At 38.5% G+C, this 24,257-nt stretch overlaps 1 protein-coding gene across 4 annotated transcripts in view; it reads right to left on the bottom strand.

The window, feature by feature from the left end:
• Positions 1–24,257, bottom strand: part of rbfox3a (RNA binding fox-1 homolog 3a) — a 536,592-nt gene that overhangs the window by 450,586 nt on the left and 61,749 nt on the right. For 3 of the 4 annotated variants that reach the window (XM_044101258.1, XM_044101255.1, XM_044101254.1), the window contains exon 5: positions 3,078–3,191. The gene's annotated coding sequence lies outside the window, so the exon portion shown is untranslated. Of the gene's footprint in view, positions 1–3,077; positions 3,192–22,500; positions 22,816–24,257 lie in introns of those variants that run through there. The other variant, XM_044101259.1, reaches the window with a different exon arrangement.

Raw genomic sequence — 24,257 nt, 5'->3', positions numbered from 1 at the left:
AGCAAACCATATTTCATGTGTCCTGTATTCACGCTCTGCATATCAATGATGCATTCTGCCAACTGTCCTTAATGGCTGAGATCAAAGAGTCTGGAGGGGACATGGTAAGGAAAGAAAAGTCAAGAAAATGTGGGTTAATCAAAGTTAATTTTGCATTATTTCCTTGAAGTCATAAAGCCCTACCTCTAATGCAGAGGGAGAAAAAAAACTTAGGAAGTCACTGTTTTGATCACCAATCAAAGAACATATACCCAGTGCAAACATTTTGTTATACCAGTATGAACCAATATACTTTTACTTCTTCAGATCTTTAATAATAATTAATAATGACCAAAATAAATGCAAATCTGCTTACAAATTACCTTTATAAATTAAATAAATGATTTAAATGAAAGTATTCATTGAAACAAACAATTCTACAGCTACCAGAAGTTCTCCATTATGATCACAGGGGTATAAAGTAAATGTGCAACTGTAGAAATTAATTTAGCATTGAAAGCAAAGCTGCGATAAGCATAGTAGAGATAAAATGCCTTACATACATCAACCTATTATAAAATTAGGAATATTGTTAAATTAGAACAGCTGCTTCCTTGTATAATTAGCAAGAGAGAGCTTGTATGACTGTACATAAAAATTAATGTAATCAACAAAATGGACAACGGTTTGTAGAGGGAGTAAAATTAGCTAATGAGACTATAATGACTTGTGGGAAAAGTGGGAAAATGTACATTATTGGACTAATTATTGTAATTTATGTTTGCATATATTACACATGTAGCACTCCTAATAAAGGATCCAACTCAGTTAAAAATGTTAATATCACAGATATTTCTTTTATGTCTCCTATATTTCACACATAATTTTACCATTAGCATCTGTTTTTCACTTGAAACCAGACAGTTCTAGATTGTTTCTCCACCATTCTGGTAAAAGTTTGAAAGAGGAGCCACCTGAATATTTTACACTGTTTAAATTAGATGTCGCTTGAAGCAAAACCAACAGCAGTTATCTATAAAATTAGATAATGCCCAAAAGGCACTACCGGTTCAAACACCTCCATTTCTCAATTGCATAACTGGCAACATTCAAATGGATTAGATTTTCTTTAGTTTAACTTCATTAAAACAAGAAAATGCCTGTGATTTGCTTGCCATTTGTAGTGTTTGAATCTCCCCGTATTATAATGTAGCTAAATATAATGATTTCACCCAATCTTGACAGAGTTGAGAAAAATAACGCAGAAAAACCATCAAAGAACAACTCAGAACCCCTTTTTCCTCCCTTCCAGTGTAGGCTACGCTACACACAGATTTGTTGCCGTAGCAACAACAATGCCACTACATGTTTTAGGATTCAACACCAAAAAGCACTCAAACATTTTCAACAGAAAGAACAGAAAATTTAGTCTATTACAGTTTTAAGTTTTAATGTTTATTTTGCGATTATTAATAAGGGATCGCTGTGGTAGATTAGCAACCGCTGCTTTAGCTAAGCTACCAAAGCAGTGTTAGATTAACTAATTTAAACACCTGCTCCACTGATAATCTGGCAGTGGTGTGTTGAGCGCCTTTTTTATTTTGTAACTGAACCAAAGAACACCAAATTCCACACCATATCTACATGTTAAGGTTATCAAAGTCAAACTAGCTTAGCTGACCTACTTCCATCTTCCTGACAATTTTTTTTGTTAATAAAACTTTTCCTGACCTTATTATCTGGTTGTAAAGTTGACAATCGGTAGGAAAGCACTTCATCCCTTTTTCTTTTATATAGCAGTCGTCCATTTAAGATTTAGTGCGTATAATGAGAACTTAGCTAACACCAACGGTAGTCATCATCAGAGAGCAGCTTTTTGCTCTCCAGCAGGAAGACGTGTGACGTCAGACTGAAACAGGTCCATATAAAAGACCAGATTTCTTTTAACACCCTGGGCTAGAAGACTGTCAGATTCAGAAAAAGCATGTGAGACACCATGACCAACCCAAAAAGATAAAAATCTGCTCCACTTTCATCCACAGCCTGAACGAAAGCCACCCCACTTCCTGGAGCCCAAAAGTAAACTTTTCCAGGGAGCTTAAAGACGTGTGATTGCCGTGTACCTGATCATGTCCCCCGGTCTCCTTTCTTTAAAACCTGAAGCGCCTCTCTGCAGAGTTGACTTTGCCATCTAGTTTTGTTCCATTTTTAAAGAGAAGCCATGTTCCTTGGAAGCTCCAGTATCATTCCAGTTCATGGCTTCTCAGAGAAACTCACATATTTACTCTCCATTTGACTCTAAACTGCAAACATTCATTGTTACAAATTGGACAGGAAAATCTTTTGAAGGTCAGCATGTTACATCAAACAGATCCAGAAAAAAAAACAAAACTGAACTATTCAACAATCTGCTAGCCTTGATTACATTCTCTAACGGCTCAAACATCCATTCCCCAACTTTTTCCTTTTTTTTTGTTTTCACCTTCTTTCCACCTTACCCTGAGGCAGTTGCTGAGTTTGGTAGAAAGAAGGACAGACAAGCATTTTGCCAGGAGCACAGAATCCCTAGATTTAAGTCTGTAACTGCTTGACTCCTCTAGAGAATGACAATCACAAGGAAACAAAGACGGCGTGATGGTTTGACTGACAGCCTTTTATGTCTGTTCACTACAAGGTCAGATGTACCCCAAATAGAAAATGCATGTGAGTGATCCCGAGTTTCTTCAAAGGATGTCCTTCGTTCGGCTTGAACGTTGTATGTTTTGTTAAAATGGAGAGTGTGACTTATGAGTGGCAGCGAGGAGAACCAATCTAAAGTGTGAACATCAAACAAGAAGCCAAGCAGCATCAGAGTCCAATAATCTAAATATAATTTCGTGACTGCCACGATGTCAACTTCAACCTTGTCTCATAAATGTCATAAGGAGGGAATGTTCCGAGGTTAATTTCATCATATTATCAAGAGAATAAGGCAATTACCAACAAATGACAAAAAAGGGCAATTGAGAAGCAATTCTGCGGATAACTGACCGCGATATGTCCTCTCGGCAGGTGGCTATTCATAATACAGCAGGTGATTCATATGAATTATTTCCTACCTGTCATTCACTTTGCTCTGCAGCCAGAGTAATTGTAGTCCTGGAGATCTCACTTTGGCACCTACAGCGGGAGTCTTGGCTGACCTTCCTGGGTGATTCTTTCCAAGCAATTATCTGCAGACATTTTGGGAAAGAAAAGAGCATAAATATTCCATAAGGAACCGCAAAACAAATATTCTTCAATACAACAGGCTTGTAAAAGCAACAGGAAGCCAAACACGGTTATAGTTGGGATTATTGGGGGGAAAGGAGGCTAGAATCCCCCCCTGTAAAGACAACAGGTGATGAAGGGAAAAATTTTGAAATATTCCATTTTACCAACAATAAATTATGCAGAGAGGACTATAAAACCGACAAAACTGGTTCTAAACTTTACCGCTACTGAACATTTAATTTCTTTTGACCATAAATTGAAGCTTCATGTTGAAAACCAACATTAATATTCATGCTAAAAGGTCAAGTAGAAACAAACGAGACCACCGGACTTTCTTCAAGTCTGCTGCAGTTTGGTGCCGACGGTTTGTTGTTTTACAAGTCATGTTGAAAAATTAAAACAAGCTCAATAATTTCCATTTCTATGATTTATTGTTTCTCGTTCTACTAAACACTGGATTACTAAAGTCTTAAATTTTTTTGTCTCAACCCCTTTGTTTACATCCATCCGTCCGTCTATTTTCTGTTCTTAGTGGGGTCAGGAGGGGTGCTGGTGCCCGTCTCCAGCTAGCTTTCCAGGTGAGAGGCAGGGTCACCCTGGACTGGTTGCAAGTCAAAATAAAATAAAGTAATTTATTTTATTTGTTGTTTTGTTTATTTAGTTTGGTTATTTAAAATGTCTTCCCGTTCCCATGTTAAATCTTCTTGTAATATTATGTCATTACCATTATATTACTTTAAAATTGTCTCAAAACAACATTATCATTTATCACATTAACTTCAGGGACAATTTATCGTCCAGCAAAAGTCTACATGTTGCTCCAGAATACTTTATTGGTGACACCTCAATACAAACGCTAAATGGGGAATAAATGAGATTTATTTTACAAAATTCAAGCAAAATGCAGAAGAAGAAAAAGTATGAGGCACAACTGAAACCGTATGTGTACAATTTGTACCTTCAATGTCTGATAACTAATTTGAAGAAACATTTTGCTTTATGACATGTTGTACTACAGACCCAGGATTATTCTTTTTGTAAAGTATCACCTAACAGCCAATTACTTGTGGCACTAACTTCCACATGCTGCTTCCACCTGATAAAATTGTGCAGTTCCTCTGGCATTATAGTTCTCGTTATCCCCTGGCCCCCAAGAAGCACATGAACACATCAATCTGCTTTTATTCTGAGTGTTGCTGTTCCTCGTTCTGGTATTTTCCCGCATATGCTTATTCAATATCCAGGCGATAAAAACCAGCAAGACCTCAATTTGCCTTGGAACGTTTAATCTCCAAAAGAAAACACGTCCACACAAAGCAGCGAGAAGCTAAGTAACGGCACAGGGTCATTTGGCACCAATGAAGTATTGGTAAAAATGGGTTTCCATGGAGACTAGTATGCTCTCTGTTGAAGACAGTGGCGTTCAGGTAGGACTGGAGGGAGCTGTGGGGCACAAAGATAAGTTCGCACAAAGAGACACGATGTCAACACACCTGTAATTAACATGTAGAGTTAAACTCACAGCGAACTGCGTTGGGAATATTTCAATAAAAGCGTTCTTTGAACTAAAACAAGGAACAAATTCAACATGGAAACATCAGAAGGTGGACTGATGTTTGAGAAACAACCAACAAACATTTGTTAATAAAATTAAAGCTTCCTGCATTGTTTGCCTTTTTCACACAAAAACATGTTAAGTGTTATGATGGCATGGTGCACCACCCTTATTAAAAACCCACTTTCCTTCTGTTTTGGATTCTGAGGGAGCCGGTTTATAGCTAATTTTACAGAAAAAAAGCCCCTGGATCGTTCATTGGCTCTGCCCAGTAAAGCCAAGCACCTGCTGTTATGCATAATTTAAAAATTTAAAGAGCTCATAAAGAGATTTTTTGTTTCCTTTTTTCCTTTAGTGCAGCATTTAAGTTTTGGGCATGCAAAAGTTTTCAATGTTACAGAGCCCCTAGTTCCTACTAAAGGACTTTATTCCCCTCCACAGAACACAGACCTCCTGAACAGCCTCATACATCTTGTTTCTAGCTTTTTAATAGTCGCCATGTCACTAACAATTAAACAACTCTGGATTATAACTGGGACAAGAAAAATACTCAAGTAAAGATTGACGAATGATTAGAGGCTTCCAAAAGTGTTCATATCTCTTAATTTTGGATTTCAGGGAAGCAGATGGATGATTTTTGAAAAATATTTAAAACAATAAACCTGAACAGTGTGGCATGCCTTTGTATTTAGCCTCTTTTAGCACACAACCATTAACATCTTCACTGTTACATGGTGTCACTTGTGAACAAGGAGCAAACATATATGTATATGTGTACACACACACCCACACACACACTATAGCATGGCAGAGGTTACACCGAGCAGAATGGTAAATCAATCTGTCATAATTTTAACAGCAGAGTCAGGATTTACACCACAAAACATGATTCTACATATAAAATGTGGATGTTGTTACCCTTTAATCCAACATTTCTGAATCCTGACCTCCCACACTGCATATTCTGCATGTTTCTCCTCTCCAGCAGACCTGATTCAAATGAATGGATCATTATCAGACTTCTGCAGAGCCTGATTAACAGCCCAAGAGATGACCCATTTATTTGAATTAGGTGTGTTGAAGCAGGAAAACATGTAAAACATGCAGAGCAGGAAGGGGCTCAAGGACCACGAAGCACAAAACATTGCACTAATTAAAAGCTGAGAGAGGGAACTTAAACTCAAGTTTTTGTGATAAACAGTGAAACACAAAATTATGTTGGTGCCCAAATATTTTTACAGTTCACAAAAATTGAATAGGACACTCACTTCCTGTGCATATTGTATTATGCAAAGAGCCTGGCATTAACTCAGGCAAAAAAAAAAAAAAAAGACTCATACCGCCGTCTTCCTGGAGGCTAGTGACTAGCATGCCTATCCTGATTTCCTTTAGATAGGACATTTGTAAAACTTGCACGACACAAATTATATGCACTGACATTTGCTTCTTTGACAAAATTTACTGTAATCCAAAATGACAAGCATGAATATTAATATATACAAAATATTATTGTCATGCTGACGACCTATTTGTGACTGAGAGTACCTCATAGCCAAGTTTTTTTTTCCGAGTGGCAGAAATGGGCTTTTATAGCTTTTCACGTTAACACAATGTACAAAAACATATTCTACACCGTTAAACAAGATAAGTATGCCTGTCATAGACAAAAATTCACTATTTTTGTCTATGACAGCCGAACAACGCCCAGTCTGACTCGAGAACAAAAAAAGTGACGTTACAAAATGGCCGCCACAAACTAGCATAAATTTAGCTAGCCGAATTCAAATCAGGGCGTCCTAAATTAATTTTGGCAAAAACAACACCGTGACAATTTAGCATACATTCCGACATATGTGGGATACGAATTTTAAACGAACGAAAATATACGCAATACAATGCCGCAATAAACCTACTCTCATGTAGCTAGCACTGAGGGAGGAAGGTGAAGCAACAGAAATACAGAAGCGAGTGGAGCATTTCCGGTTTTTCAAAATAAAATACAAAACGATGACATTGAAAGGGAAAGGAAATACTTCAATGCATTTTTGAATTACATAACACACTGTCATAAACTGCTTTGTGCTAACCGAGTTAGCCACTGTGTTAGCCACTGTGTCGATGCCACTTACAGATATTTATCTTGACAAAGTGTTCTTAAAACAAAAATAAAATACACAACATGTAATTGACCAATAATTCAGTATTTTTCCGTACATTTTGTGGAAAATTAAGACTCATGAAGTTAACAGACCACTATGATTTAAAACAAAGGAAAAAAATACAATAAATTATCAATGTGAAGTATAATATGAAGCAGGTCTCATTATACAAACTGCAGATAGATTAGGAGTTGCTACTTTAAAATGCTGTCTTTGTTTGATGCATATGCCTAAAAAAACAAAATAAATAAAATTTTACAATGGAGACTGACCCATTTATTCATGGCAGATGTTTTCTTGAGTAAGATGAATTAGGAGGAGCTTGTTGAAATTAAAAACTCTCAAAGTCTGCAGAACCTTTTCATATTAAAGTTTAAAAAAAAAAACTTTTTTTGGGTTAAGAGACTGCAACACTGGTGTTTAAAGTAAGTCAGTTTTGAACCAGGACAGATGAAAAAGGCTGAATATGGATCAACAACTATTCTATACTAATATTTGACAATGTTATCATTTGTCAGTAGTTGTGATATTCTTTCTTAAAATCCTATTTAAACCTACATATATTCTGAGTTTAAGAGTGTTGAACATTATCCATTTAGATTCTAAAAACCCTGCACAGCTGCCAGAGAAACAGACACAAAACCATTAAGTGCTGCTTAGAGGTGACCTTTAATTTGAAAAGCTGATGGAGGGATTTGGAAAGCTGTGAAATGGTCAGTAGCAATGCTTCAGAAATGCATTTATGCGGCTGGACCTGTAGGTCAACAGGGTTTCAAGAGCAACAGGAATGATTGTAAGGAAAACAGATGCTGCACACAGCAATAAATGGCGAAGCATGCTCTGTGGAAAAACTCCCAGTGAGCCAACAAAACCACTGTCATTGGTTACAAGGTTAGACACCTACGTGCTCCTGAGGAAAGTATTGATGTGATCGGGTTGGGATTTTTGCTTATCACTACGATATCAAGTCACCTTGTTCTTTTATTTTTTTCCTCTAATCAAATGTCAACAGCATTGCTATCTAACCCTGATATGAAGCCAATTAAAGCCTCGTCTCAATCCAGGTGGCTGTGGTCTGCATCCTAATGTGTCATCACTTCAGCTGTTAGTGTCTCCAAGGATCATGTCATCAGCTGAATAATCACCAAAAACAACAACAACAACAACATAACACCCAGAGATGAAAATATGAGAACGCAGGGAGGTTTAGCGGTGAACCTGGCTGAGGTTTAGTACCGAGAGCCTCTGTTTTATCGCAGGGTTGAAGGGAGAGGGTGAAGCTATTGACACACAGAGGTACGGCTAAGCCACTTCACATCCCAATCGATCACAGGTCCACTCCACTACAAGTGGCATTCCCCTTCTAAACAAAGACTTTCCCGCCTGCCTGCGCTGGCTTTCAGAAGCCGGACACCTGGCTGGGTTCTGGTCCAACAGGAGCTTCAGTGACAGTGCTGCGCAGCCCTTTCGGTCCTCCTTTGTTCCCCGATCAAAACTCAGTTTGAGAATGTTTTGTTGCTCGGTGTTTGGCTGCTGCAGAAGCAGGAAACAGATGGCTGGCTATTTATGGACGGTGCTGCAGAATCCAGCTCAAATGAAATGTTTTTTCAAAGAAATTCTGGCTTTTTTAATGCCTGCTCAGGGAACTTCATAAAGCTTTGGACCGAGAACCTGTAAATGGCCCATGACAATGAGATTATAAAAGATAGGCTTTAAAGTATTTGACATTATCAGACTGGATTCTAATGCCTCCCTCTTTACATTCTTTAACTCCTGCTAATCTCTCCCAGGAGGACACCTATTAACCTGGACCGACGCTCTGCCCCTCTGGAAGACCCACCTCGTCTTCATCACTCAATCAACCCATAATTACACTGCAAAAATAAAATCTTAACAATAATTTTATCTGGTTTCATGTTCAAACATCTCAGTAGCCTTGAAATAACTCAAAACTGACTTACAAGTAACTTTTCACCAGAATGTAGGAGCTTGTTGGAAATGGGACGTTTTATGCTAAATTCACATTTTTGCACATCCATTTGGGTTTCTGCTGCATTTAAAAACAGCCAAAGTGCTTAAAATAAAACAAAAAATAAAAGCTCAGAGGGTTTTTGGCAATAAGTTCAATGTTTTTGGTGTCTGGAAAATAACAGCTTCAAAAACCTCTAGAATGTAACGTCATAAATCAGCAGGCACTGCCCTTCACCTAGTAACCCCAGCAAAGCCCAGTCAGTTACCTAGCAACCAGAATGGAACTCTGCCCGTTAGGTAGCAACCCAAACCGAGCTCCAGCATGTTTGGTAAGCTGCTTTTACCGCTGTATGCGCTGTACAATGGCTGCTTGAAAAGACAAGTGCTTTGTTGTCAACCAGAATCCTCTTGCTGTATTCCTGTTAGTTGCACAGGAGGCTCTACCAATGCTTTTCAAAGGTGTAAGGTTGTATAATTGCGTCAGCCATTTTCATGTGTGAGTATAAAGGCTAAGTTGGTGACAGAAGCCCTAAAACATCTGACTAAAGATTTTGTGCAAAAAATATGTGATGAACATGTTTTGAATAAACCCTAGACCTATAAAAACCTGTTCAAAGAAGCATAATAGTTGATAATACTTTAATATTGATTTTTTTTAAAGTGCTAGTCCAACTGGCAGGTTATTTTCCTTAAAGCCTGACATTTTTTCCATGTTATACGTGAAATGATCTGCCAGTGAAAATAACATTTTATTAATATCAAGAAATTATTGACTCAAAACAAGCTTCCATATCTTGATGAAAAGTTACTTGTACGTTAGTTTTGTCGAATATCAAGTGTATTTAGATATTTGCACTAGAAACTAGACCAAAAACACTTGGTAAGATTTTGTGTTTTTGCAGTGCACCAAATGACCTCACAGTAAACATGGTGGATATTTGCTGCATTGTAAGCAAACATTAAATACATGTGGATCTGCCCAGAGTTAACAAGGCTCCTTTAAACACTGAGGATGGTTACCATGGAGCCATGTTTATGGAGAGGATCTGAATAAACTGGGCTGTTTATGCTGCTGGATGTAAATAAAAATCAGGCCACGACGATAAGCCGTTCATGACATCCTGTCTGGCAGGAGGTGACAGTTTGAAATTACATTAATCCTTATCTATTCATTATGAAATTTGAGCGTCCGCATGTAGGTGTGGCAACGCCTTATCGCTGCAAGGAGCCTCAGCTGAATTCAAATTGATTTCTATCTTTGTGGAATCTATTGCAAATTCCTCTCATGGCCGGCGACGCAGAAGGCAGTGACTGCTGCTCACAGGTCAAGTCAGATTAATCTCAGGCTATCTGATCAGCCCATCCCAGAGCTGGCGCTATGTGGGAGAAATATAGCACATTTTAGATTACAGCACTCCCTCTAAAAGCCTTTAGCTTTAGCGCATGTCTTTCAGTAGTTTGGAACGGAGCATTCATTTCATCTCTGGGCTCTTCTTTTAAAGGCTATCCCACTAGGTGCTATCACTAGGAGGTTCAAGGGCAAAATAAATCAGCGATGACACATCACATCGTTGTTATGTAGGGCGCAGAGGTCTCCTGTCTGCAGGTGGGAAAAAAAGCTCAGGTTGAGAGAACACCTTTGTGTCTGGATCACATTAACAGCCTGACTCATTACATTAGTAGCTGTGGCACCACAACATGAATAATGCCGTTGCTTCTGTGAAGGGGTTGCAAAGCGGCCTAACAGCGGAAAAAGCAGCAGACCGTGATTAACCAGAAATCCATAAATGACACAAACGTGTATGTATGGCTGAGAGGGGCGACGGCGGGAAAAAACCATCAACTGTAAACAGAGGGCAAGAAAATAAACTCTTTGGATTTTAGGTTATCATCCACCACTTCGGTTCATCAACAGTTCCTGCTGCACAGGTTGAGGTCTGGACTTTGACTGGACCATTCTGACGTAGATTTGCTGCCGTCTTTAGAACAGTGATCTCAAACCGCAGTACTCGAGGGATAAAATCATGCAATTTTTGGATCATACACACCTCAACCAAATGGTGAAACCGGACTTCAAAAACACAAAATCTTATTTCTGGTCTAGTTTCCAGTGCAAATTTCTTCAATAAGACAAAAGTAACATACAAGTAACTTTTTTAGCAAGTTATTGGAGCTTGTTTTCAGTTCTTGCTCCATTGCCAGATTATTTCTCTTATGGTAAAAATGTCTTGTTGTAAATGAAATAATCTGCCAATGGAGCAAGAAGTTTTTCATCAATATTAAGGAGTTATTTATTTAAAATCATCTCCTTTATCTTGCATATCGTCTCTGAATATCTGCTGCCCTATCTATTCAGCTGTTAGCATGACAGTTAGACTCTCTTCTAGCAAACGTCTTCAGTCAGATGCTGCAAGACAAACTGTTACCACGACGTCTTGGGGAAAATTGAATTTAACGTCCCTTTCAAAAAATATGTTTCACTTTTTGATATAAGATACTTGTGCTGAGCGTCACGGCCCAACTTCTCTACTTTGGTTTCATCCGACTAAAGAAAATTGCTCCAGAGTTCTTGCGGTTCATTCAGATCCGGCTTTTCCCAAGTTGCACCAGTTTTGGGGGAAAAGTGTTTTAGAAAGTGATAAGGAGCTAATTTGCATTATATCTTATATTAGTGATGGGCATACTTTTCTTCCCATGATTAAACAAAAAGAAAAAGTTCCAATAAAAAGTTGTGCAAGGAACTTTCTGCCAAATTTGCTTTCAAAGCAGAATTGACAGCAATAATCTTCAGAAAGCGTCAGTGCTTCAGTCGCCGTCCTTCCTCCTTCCTTTATTGTTATGAATCACAGGAGAGCATGTGGCCGCTTTTCCCGGATCAGCACAACGTGGAAATTCTACAAAAAGCCCGGTCTCTCTCTAACCTCGCCCACCTCCCAGGCACTTTCCACCTACCCCGGCACCGGGGGATCCGTCACAAATCAAGAATGGGAAGGTCAATAAAAGCAAACCATGCCAGACTCCCTGACTGACACATCAAAAGTTGCCACAGTGCTGCTAAACGCGCTGCCTTCTCTCCCATCCGACCAATTTAGCAGCGTCCGAGGGGAGCCCGCTAATCCATGGCTCTGAAAGAGCGCCTAATCAACCTCTGATTAAGAGCGAGCACGTCAAGGTGTCCAGCAGCATCCCCGCCGCCCTCACCTGCACCCTGAAGCCAGTCACAACAAGGAAATTAGATTTATTTGTCCTCGCAGCCTCCTCTTCCTCTCGGATGCCTCAAGTCTCCTTGGTCTTGTTTTGGGCCCTTCATTCATTACACACTTGCCAATAGCAAATGCAGAGCAAACATTTAATTCTAACATCTTTCTTCCCTTTCACTCCCCCTCTTTTCCCTTTTGTCTTCTCTTTTTTTTGGTGGTTGTTGTTACGAGTGTCCCCCGGGCGTCTGGGGATGAATTAAACATCAGTAGGCTGGTAGGAAGGGCACAGCTTCCCCTGAAACGATTGAATGCAGAGTGCTGTTTGAGGAGAGCGAAACAGTGGAGGTGACAAGGGAGGCTTTGCTCAGCACGAGGACGTGGAACCATCAGGGAACCACTCTGACCTCTAACATCAAACCACCTTCATGCATTGTCAGTTTTTACCCGCAAGTCTCTCCAAGTAATTGGGATATCCCAAACTAATGACCAATGTGCAGGATGTTTATCTTTTGAGTTAGGGAACAATCTACTGCACTTAAACTTGAGGGAGATTTGTCAACTTCATTTTTGAACACACAGATATGACTTTGAGCACATAATGCCTTATAAAGCGTTATATAACACCTTCGACATTAGGTTGCAGAGGCTATGATGCAGCACTGCAGGTAAAAAAAATGGCATCTGCACTTCTCAAAGTCCTTTAAAAGACTCCTGCACACACACACACACACAGAGTTAGCAATTCTGTGGAAACCCCAAAAGCAGCTAATATCCGACCTGGGATAGAGAGGAAAAAGTTATCAAAATAACTTTATTAGCTAATACCAAAGCAGCTTACCATGTCAAAACAATATCTGCCTTTAGCTGCAATTTCTCCTCCTAAAATATGTTAAAACATTTAAGTGACTGTTGCCTCAGACTAACTTGATGTCCCAAGTTATATATATATATATATATATATATATATATATATATATATATATATATATATATATATATATATATATATATATATATATATATATATATATATATATATATATATATATATATATATATGTATTTATAGACACAGTGAGTAACAAAAAGTCATATTTAACATCATATTTTAGCACAAATATTGTAAAAAAATTTCTACAAATATTTCTAAATTAGCACGACAAAATCTATGATTTTGACAACAAAAAAAAACACAAAATCCTGGAGGGATTTAAACAGTTTGGTTGGTTTTATCAATACATTCTGGTGCAGCCCAAAATGGCCCAAAATGAAACTGAGTTCTACACTTCTGTTCTAGAAAGCACAAGGTAACGATGAGAAGTGATGGCAAGCAGCTCGTTGTCGGTACGCGGCGCTTTTAGGGAGACGTACAGAATCGTCTCTGATGCGTTTTATGAAGTTGTCCCTCATCGCTGGTGATTGATTATCATTCTTGAAAGAGGATGCTCAGTTAGGCAGGCAAAAACTGGCCAAAACAAAACCAATATAATCCATCTGCTGTCAGCTCAAAACTACGTTTTAATTAATGTAAGCTTTGATGTATATTTATTCATTTTCCTGCTGGCACACGCAGAGAGAAGCAGCGCTGCAGACGTTCAGCTGTTATTCATTTGTTTTCTTTTGGTCTTGTATAATCTGAGGGTTGAGCGTGGCACGTTTAAAGACCCTGCAGGCGAGTTATGAAGCATTTCAAGGTGAAATATCTGACTTTTTTCACCCTGTAAGTTGATTATCCCGGAGAAATGAGTCTCATATTTCAAGGTAGAGTTCAGCGAACTGTGGTCATGTGATTAATACCCTTCTCCAAGTCTTTGTCAGAGACCTAATGCTTGGATTTTGGTTTACAACATCGGAAACATGGTGTGTGTGTGTGTGTGTGTGTGCGTTTGTGTGTGTACGGTCAAAACAAGAACAAAAAGTCAAAGGCTTTTTCAGAGCGAGAACAGACTTGGTAGGAGTGTGGGTTAAAAAGGGAGCATCCATCTCCTCAGTCCAACTCCTCTGTCAGATATCGCTGCTATTTCTGAGCGACTTTCATCAACAAAGTACTGTTCTCGTCCAAGGCAACACCCACACAAACACACAGCTAAGGTTGTGTAATCTCTTTTGCATTACACATAAGAGACGACTCTTCCACTTCTTTGGCACTTAGCAACAAGAAAACAAAGGCTGCTGCTGGTGGTGCTGCCCAGAAGAAACCAATCTCTGCAACATGATGCAGTTCTGCTGTTTCAAAACGCTGCAACATGAGCCGCAGGTTGAAATTTTACCGAGAAGGCAAACGGTTCACCGAAAAGGCAGCTGCAGCCTTGGCACACCCACACAGAAAGGGGGAAATAGTTTAATTAGACGCAAATGTTAGCTCCACCTGAGCTGGATTACAGGGCTGGTTGGTTCATCTCAACCTCCAGAACAGTCAGGCTAATTATTTCCTAACATTCCAACTGTTTTATGCAGGAGCCTCAATTCCTCCAAATCTGTTTTCTTTCCCATATCCCACCAATGTTCCTCCTGCAGATCCCGCCTCCGTCTCTCTGCTGGAGGCAAAAAGCTGCTCACCAAACATGACTAGCATTGGTTTGGTCCATTATCAATATAACACGCTAAATCTGACATCCAAGGATGTAATAGGGACGCAGTACTTTGCTAATGGTCAAAACTACGACAACTAGATAAGAAAGTCAAGAAAAAGTTTTAGAAAACAATAATATGCAAGCAGTCAATATCCGACTTTTTCACAACCCAATCTGGGGATTTCCCGATCAGGTTTTTTTCCCATATCAAAGTTTCTCAATCCTAAATTATCAGCCAACACTAAGTCTTCATCGAAAACATAAAATAAAAAATGTCTTCCTTCCGGTTCTCTCCAAGATCGCACTAATAAAGATTAAAACAAAAGTGAGGAGAACATGTCAAAGTTTGGTTTTTTGACCCTTATTCAGCCAACAAACTGCGATCAGCTCCAGTCATGATGAAGATGTCACTAAACGAGATCTAAAACTACCAAAGAATTTCACTTAAGTCCAAGTTAAAAAGCAGGAACTTCAAACTAAATCACCCAGTAACAGACTGAGGCTCCACAGGTTGTGCAGCTGAAGCCTGGACTGTGTGAATGTGTAAGTTAATAAGCTGATCGATACCGCTGCCACATCATTACAGCACCAGTGGATCTCAGTATAATTACATCTGGGCCTTTTGTTCAATTAAGTGTGCAGCTGGAGGATGAGAGTGAGTTTTGGCCTCATTTCTGAAGCAATCTTGGCCATTTTAAATGACCTTTGTACCAAGCAAATATACAGAGTGATCAGTCATAACACTGTGACCATGTAATGACAGAACAAACATTTACAGCTCATTATTTTAGGCTTTTTCTATTTCTGCTGCCACCTCAAGGCAAAAAATATACATTTAAGAAGAAAGAAAAGCGATCAAACATTTGTTTTGCACTCAAACTATCTCTAACTAACATTATACTTAGCTATAATCTTCAGCTTTACTGAAGATTTAACGTTGATTTAAAGATCTTCCATCCAGCAAAAGGACAGAAGTTTAATTATTATTACTTTTTGATTTACTGTCACACAAATTAAACAAATATTTCATGTTTTATTTGTACAAAGTGAAGTAATTTAACACTTCCCAGCAATTATGAGAACCTAAGATAATGGAAATTGTCTCTGAAGTATTTTTTGACAGTTCTTAATCTAAATACTTAAAATAGAAGATTGTTTGTAAAAGTTCGTCTGAAGAATGTGATGCTACTTCCAGTTGTTTATTTTACCCGTTTACATTTTGATCAAATGAGAGAAAACCACCTTTACTGACAGGAAGTCCTTAAACTACAAAAACAAAAAGCATCAAAACAAAAGAAAAAGTGTGTTTTTACCTGACAGAGGTTAAATAAAAAGATTCAGAAACAAACCGGAAGAAGTGAAAATGATCCATTTTAAACCATTTTGGAGTCAAATTTAATTATAGTTAAGAGGAAAATTTTTATTAAATTCTGAATCATACAAATATATATAAAAAAAAAATTAAGTACAAGTTTAAATAACTTTTTTTATAGTGTTTACATCCAGAAAAGGAAGCAAGAGAAAGTTGAGGAAATTTGTATTTCATTTCTTTGTTAAAGTAGCAAATTTTACAGATGAAGAAAATTAAATATAAGATCTGTGTGTTCCTGAAAAATGAGACAATTTTTTATGTTTGGAAATGTGATTAATTTCTAATGTACGTCAGAAGTTTTTTGTTTCCTTTTGTCTCTTTATGGTTTAACTCTTCAGTCGTTTGATTCTGAGCTAAATATTTATTCATAAACAAAAATGTATGTCTAACTGGAATCTGAATAAAAGTGTTTCTTGCTTCTCTACTGTTATAAAGAGAATGATGGATGTATGAATGACTCCTCATAAAAATGTAGATACAATAAACTGGTGACCCGTCTGCTCCTCCAGAAGCCCTTGTGCGGTCGGGTCCGGTCAGAACCAGGTGGGTGTTTCACACCTGAGGGTTAAATTGCACCAGATTTATCAACTTTTAAGCCTCCTTGCAGCGTTTGCTAAATAATTGGGCAAAGTTCTGAATCACGCTCGGTCTCAGAGACTCTGCAGAATTATACCGCACTCTGAATCAGGAGGAACAATCCATGGAGTTTAATTAGGGAAGGCCTGAGGTCCCTCTGTCCTGCAGGCTTTATGAATGTGCACATTATTTAAATTCAGGAAAAGCACTTTGCACCTTGGTCTGCAGCGGTTCAGCAAGGCATCACCTCCCACTCGTCTCTCCTTTGTATCAATTTGTTTTTTTGCATGTCAAGTCGAAAGGAGGATGTCAGTGGAGACAGCCTGCTTGTTTCACACACATGGCTGAGATAGCTGCGATTTATAACAGCAGTCAGAGCGACAGACTTCACTTATCTCAGGCCAGCTCCTCTGCTCCTGCCCTTTCACTCCGCCAATGAGAATGAAGGTTGCAGGTTGGGTTATTTTGTCAAAAGCAGAGGAACCATTACAAATCTACACAATCCATCCTTCTGTAGGGCATGGAGCCGCTCCCCTGGCGCCGCGCTGCTGCAGACCTGACTCTCCTCAAAGCTGCCAGTCCATCTTTTTCACGCCCGGGAACCTCAGGGGGGGGTTGTTATCACAAAGGGCCAATTTGTTATCCTGGTTTCACTCCATCACAGGAGGCATTATTTGGGACTTTTATCTATCAAGAAAAAGCCCTTAATGTGAGCTAGAAAGTGTGTACTCAGTCATTATGCCACAGAAGCTATTGACTTTGTCTTTTAGCGACAGAAGCTGAATAAAACCGAGCAATTTCTGCAGCAACGGAAGCTACCTTGAATTTTCCAACATGTGAAAATGGAAACATCAAACCTGACACCTGAAAATGTCAACAAGATGAAAAAAGATTTTAAAAACAGTGAGTCCTTTCACACATTAGTGTAGAATCTAGAATCTGTACAGCATGATAAATGTTGCTGGGTGATGAATTGTTCCAGAAGTTATTGTGATAAATTATAATATTGTTGTTTTTAAGTTGCACTGATGACATAAAAATGCAAGCACAAAGTCTCAAAGATCAATGAACTTTAATTTCTAGTGAACATTTAACACTGGAAAACATTTTAAATATCCAAAATAAATAAACAAAACACATAAAATGAATTATGAAATCTCTGGAAACTAATTTATCCTTCAACAAAATAAGGGTTGGTTGGGACTAAAGCACCAAACTGAAGACTTTCTCATCCAGTTTTTGGTAGAAAGAGAGAGAAAAATGATAAATCATGCAAAAAAAGAAATTCAGTGCTATACAGCTTAGCTAAAAACAAAATGACAAAAACATAAACAAACAGTGAACACGCCGTCCTATACCCATCAGATTCAAATTAATATGCAACAAATCATCAAGGGTTCATTAAATTAATGCTATTTGATGGAACTTTGAGCAATAAAATGTTTATCTTCTCATTTAAAAAGGAACTGCATATTTTAATGGATTTTTAATATTGTATAAAATGCATTAAATGCAGAATTTGTAAATTTTCAAAAGTCAGATTCAGAGATTAATCTTCAGAGTATTCAATAGAGTAATTGATCACTAAAATAATCGATCGTTGTAGTCCTACAATAGAACATCAATAGAACCTCAACCCTTTTGGAAAATCTCAACCAGAACCTTCGTGTGACTTTCACAGGAAGTCTGTGAGCCACAATCTTTTTCCAAAGGGGAATTTCTAAAAGTTGCCAAGTGAAGATATGCAGCTCTGATACTTCTACTCAAAAAGACAAAGTTAAATAATTTTAAAAAACCAAGAAAACCTTTTGAAATGATAAATTGGTGTAAAATCCAGGCTTTTTAACATCTTCTTCTGGACCACCAACTACTCTGCAACAGCACACCTGCAGGATGGCCAATATTTCATAAACCTGAGAGCAAAGTCATGATTTATCGCGTTCACTTATGACTGGAGATGCTGGGGATGATCGATCGGTTTATCCTCCAACATGAAGTTGTGTGTAAATAAATCAGGTAGAGAAAAAAGATAATTACTACCTTGGCAGTTTGGAGGGAAGATATTTTCTGGAAGCCAACCTTCCTGCAACGACCTTGTGCCCCTCCAGTCTCCATGGCTATGCACTTTGACCATCATCATCATCATCATCTTCATCATCATCACACTCGACTGACCTGCCTTTGTAAAACTTCCTCATCTGTCTAAAAGCCCATTAACAGCTGCACTGAGATGTTTCCATTCATTCATCATGGCCCAAACTGGAATTCATTTAAATCTTCTTCGGTGAGAGAAGAACCAAGACAACGTCAGCGTTGACCTTTGGTCCCAAGGTTCAACAACCAATCACTGAATGTGACTGGGTCAGGAACCATAAAAGGTTCGGTCTACCGTCACCGTCCACCTTAAATCCAGTTTTCTGTCACCATGGATGAAATCAAAGCTGAACAGGATTCTGAGCAAGATGGACAAAACAAAACACCTCCAGAGTTTCTAACAGCTGTCTGAGAGGAAATTCTGCATCATCCCTTACCTTGTGGGGTTCAGGGCTCTGTTAACCTTTAAATGATTCTACTTTCTGATATTTTTTCTTCCTTTTCTGTTATTTTCTACCACATCTATGCCAATGACATCCAACCGCATCTCTCTTTTAAATCAGACCAGCGGGACAGTTGTCTAGAATCAATGATTGGGTCTCCAATAACTTTCTGGTTTTTAATTACCAATAAGACCTTTGCTTCCAAGATTCAACAACTTGACTTTACATGAAGGTGATTGATTAGAATGACCTGAAACAATCAATGAGCAATCAAGGCTTTGGTCTACCAAGAACTATAGGATCTACTGGGAGACCAAAATCACCAAAACAGACCAAGAACTGAAGTTCATGGCTGAAGATATGAGCAAGAAACACATTCAGAGCAACATCTCATGGTCCGATGATCGAGAATTAACCACAATGGCAAGAAGTATGATAGAAGGGACCACGGTGAGTCTCTGAGGCCTAAAGACAACGTTTAAAAATTTGGTTCCTTTCAATACAAAACTTAAGCAACAAGAGCTACAGGTTTGTGTCGGGTAAATGTTTGGTTCATTCAGTGAAGTTACTCACAGTGGGTAGAGTATCCAGAAATTTTACTCAAGTAAGACAACCGGTACTTCATAATAAAATTACTCAAGTAAAAGTGAAAACAGAGACCTAGACTTCAGGAAGAGGGAGAGCAGCCAGGTTAAAACTGGCTGAACGCCGGGAGAAGAATCAGTGCAAAATGCTACATGGATTTCTGAACCACAACTACAGACCTAAAATATGTCATTAGAAATATTAGTAAAGCATTTCTTCTATAAACTCTTCCAGGAAGATTTCATCTACAGCGACATCTACTGTTTCTAATAGGAACTGCAGTTACTTGTTTCTCTGCAGCAGCTTTCAGCTTCTATTAACCACAAATCTGGAACAAACTTCCTGAAATCTGCAGAACAGCCAAAACATTGAGTTCCTTTAAATCTAGACTAGAAACCGCGCCTCTTTAGAGCCACTTTTCAAACACACATCAAACATTAATCAACATTTTGATGTGTAATTATGGCACTTGGCAAAATGTAATGGTTCAATTGTTGATGACTTTGTACTTTTGTGTTTTTGTAAAACCCTTTAGCTGCTTTGTTGCTGAAATGTACAAATAAACTTGACTAATCAAATAAATCAGATGTCAAACTCGAGGCCCGCGGGCCAAGACCAGCCCGCCATATCCATTTTTTGTGGCCCTCTAAACGGCCACAGAAATACAAGTTCATGACAACTTGTGCTGAAATAATTTATCAATCAAATCTCATCAGTTTTTATTTCTCCAAGGCCAAATTACATAAATATGAAAAGATGTTAAATATAATTTATTAAGAATTACAAACTGAATCCAGAGAAAGCTATATTTTAATTTATCAACGGTAGTTTTACCTAAATTTGGCTCAACTGGCCCTTTGAAGACATTTATGATCTAAATGTGGCACAAAATAAAAATTAGTTTGACACACTGGATATAAATCATAAAAATGTATTTACGTCCATGTTTAGCGGATAAAAACTTCTGATGGAAACTTTAAATGTTGTGGAGCGATTAACTTCATGTACAGCAGGAAAAACATTCGATTTGGAAAAAAAAGATTCTCTAAACAAAAATTAAACATATTTCCCTTCCACAGTGGCATTCACAGCTGGGATACTGCAGCGTTTTCTGTGAAACGTCTATTTGCCTTCCTGACATCCCAGAGCCGGTCCCAGTCCGGCCCAATCACCTGTCACAGTCCTAAAACGGGCCGCTGCCCCCTCTTCCCCCCCTTCACTACTCATCATTACACCACAAGCTGTCAAATTAAAAACTTTCAGGCTGCGTGAATGCCTCCTCGGAACTTTCCCTTTTTCCCAGCAACATATTGCAGAGATAATTGAGGATATTAGCAGCCAGACTGTTACCAAGAGATGAAAGGCGAGGAGGGAGCGGTGACAGCTCCTCTCGCTTGTGGCGGTAACGAGGGACTGTCAAAAGTCTCTCTGTGTTTATCTCGGATCATCTAGGGGGATTTAAAACCCTTACCTTCACAATTCCATTCTTTATGGCGCGTCCTTTATCCACAGTGATTTACGGGGGCTAAAGCCCTGCGCCGTGTGATGAATGAGGACTCTTCACAAGGTGTCAGGGCCAGGCAGCGGTGGGCGCCGCCGACACCCTCCCACCCTCCACCACTTCGTCTTTCCTTTGGCTTTCTCCTCTCATCCTTCCCTCCATCCCCCTTTTCAAATTGGACTGATTAGATGCTGACATATTAAGTGGATTTGTCAGAAATTGTGAGTCGGCAGAAATACATTTTTTCAGCCATGACAGTTGGACGAGATTTGATTTAAAGAGACAGCAAAAAAAAGAAAAAAGAAAAAACGGGGACAGATCCTTCTGCAGGATCCGAGAAATAACTTTAAGGTTTTAGGAATCTGATGGTCAACCTTTGATTTTACACTGAAAAAAACCAAAATCTTAAGGTTTTTAGTCTAGTTTCTTGTGCAGATGTCTTAGTACACTTGAAATGATATCAAAGCTAACTTACAAGTAACTTTTCAGAACGATATAGGAGCTTAATTTAAGTCAATAATTTCTTAATATTGATGAAAAGTTCCAATTCCACTGGAGATTATTGTTCCCTTCAAGTTAAAGTGAAATAATCTGCAGATAGAACAAGTTTTGTCTTATTTTAAATGAACTGAGATGATTCAAATCAGGCCTCGTTTTCACACAAAACCTACAATTTTCAATATTATTAAAAACAAAAGTTACAATGTTTGAAATAGAAAACACTAAACTAAACTGTCATCAATAAGAAAAAATTTTTTTTAGATATATTTAACCGATTCATTGTTGGCAGTAAAAGACAAAACTGGCTAAATGGAGTAAAAACAGCTACTTTTCCAGATCTAGAATAAAACAAAATCACTGTTCAGGGTAAAAATAAAAAGTTTTGGCACATTACCAACAACCTCCAAGTCTCTAAAAAGTAAACCCGCCCTTTCCAGAAACATAAATAAGTTGTACAACATAAAATGTGGCGGTCCTCAAGGGTGGCTGTCCTACCAGGCGTAATTACTATAATTATTGATTCAGGTGTGTTAAAGCAGAGCAACTTCTTCAAGGGGCCCCTGAGGGCCTGATTTACTGTAAAAACATCACAGCTCACATGTGACTCATTTTAAAAACTTTTCTTCTTATTAGAAATATAAAGGGAGTCTCATAGAAGTTGGTGCAGCGATAAAGGACCAAAACAAGCTGCAGTAAAGTTCTGATTTAATTAACCCCGTCTCCTTCACACTCATCATACCTGCTGTGTGTGTGTGTGTCCAGAACCAAGTTTACAATCCCAGACCCTCGTCAGCGCTGCCAACATGTTGCTGCAACTCCTGGACCTGATTGGAGGTGGAGGCAGAGTTTCAGACTCTCTGCTGCTCGTTAGCAGCTAGCCGCTGCAGCTGCTCTCTGCTCTGTGGAGCCGACATAAGCTAAACTGCTAACCTGCCACAGATTTTTTCACCACTTTCTGCACCACAGTTCATTAACACAACTGACACAGTTAGCAGAGGGAGGCTGGAACAATGCCCCCACTGCCTGTCGCTGACTTGCAGGGGAAGGAGTTGTGCTCATTTTTACAGATTAAGCCCAATGCTTATGACAAACTCCCTTGTCTTTCCATCTCATTAAAAAGTAAGGGGCTTCACCTGGTGGCACAAGCAGGTAATACAGGAAAGTCTGTGGCTGCAGAGGAATCCTGCAGGAGGCATCTGCTGCTAAATGTCACCAAACTGACTGGAGGAAACCCAGGGGGACAACGGATTGTTAGGGCCGCTGTTTTTTTGCCAAAAAAAACTCAGACATTTTTAGATTAACCTGAAATTTTCTAGAGAAAACCCTTGGGAATTTCTGAGCTCAAAGTCAAATGTTTATGAAAGAAAAATCTAAAGTTTTGAGAACAATCTCAAATTGTCTGGAAAAAACTTCTGAGCTCAAATTTTTCAGAAAAAAACCCTGAAATTTTGAGCTCAGAAAAAAAAACAAAAAACATAAAAACAATAAATTCTATGAGCTAAAAAGGATCCTACATTTGCATTAAAAAACTCAGAAGTTTTGAGAATATAACTTGGAAATGTTTGACCTCAAAATTCTTTTGATTGGATCTTTGCCATCGTCAAAACATCGGATTTATTGCTGTAATATTTCTTGTTCAGTTGAGAGAAATTACCTGTAAAATTTAATGAAAGTAATTTAACCATAAAATATTATATGATTTATATTATATTATTCATCCATTTCTGAATAACATCCAGTTTGTTCAACCATTGGATTCATAACTAGAAACAATAAGAACATTATCAGCTGTTTCAAATAAATATCAACCAATCAGGAACATTCCTAATGTTGGGAGCCGACCAATCAGAGGACGATTGAAACTGATAATTATGTTAACGAGATGCATTGTGATACATTTATATTCAACCATTACATGACTGCAGTCCATAAATGGAAGTGACTTCCTGCTTTGTTTTGTTATAATAAATGACCTTTTCTTGTGATTTTTTGGCCATTCCAGAACTTCTCCTCTTATCTGCAGAGTGTAAGTTTTTGTTGGATGATCTGCAGTGTCCTGTAGTTTTACTTGACTGCAGCTGTGGCTCATTTCAGCACCTCGCCTGTATTAATTTCATGGTCCACAGCCTCTGACAACCACCAGGCTGCTGGGAAAATCACGTGATTCAGCAAAAAAACCCATGATTCAATTATGTTTATTTGCCATTGAGGGGCGCAGTAATTAACTCGATCCCGCCACCCCAGCAATTGATTTTCAACCGGGTCATCAGGATCCAAGTAACCAGCACATAATCACCCTCGTCAGCAGGCGACGAGCAGAAACGGCGACTAGTCAAAGGCTCACAAACACAATTAAAATGATTCATAAAATAACCCTACACAATGATTTCAGCAAACATCTCAGCAGAAACCTTTCAGTCGGGCTGGATTTGCATTTTCAGTTCATACATTTTCATTTGTTTTAGGGCAGCTGTCATGCTGATTGTAGAAACTGTG

Source organism: Gambusia affinis, linkage group LG19 (assembly GCF_019740435.1).
Source record: "Gambusia affinis linkage group LG19, SWU_Gaff_1.0, whole genome shotgun sequence".
Classification (NCBI taxonomy): domain Eukaryota; kingdom Metazoa; phylum Chordata; class Actinopteri; order Cyprinodontiformes; family Poeciliidae; genus Gambusia; species Gambusia affinis.
This window is presented reverse-complemented; position numbering and strand designations above follow the sequence as displayed.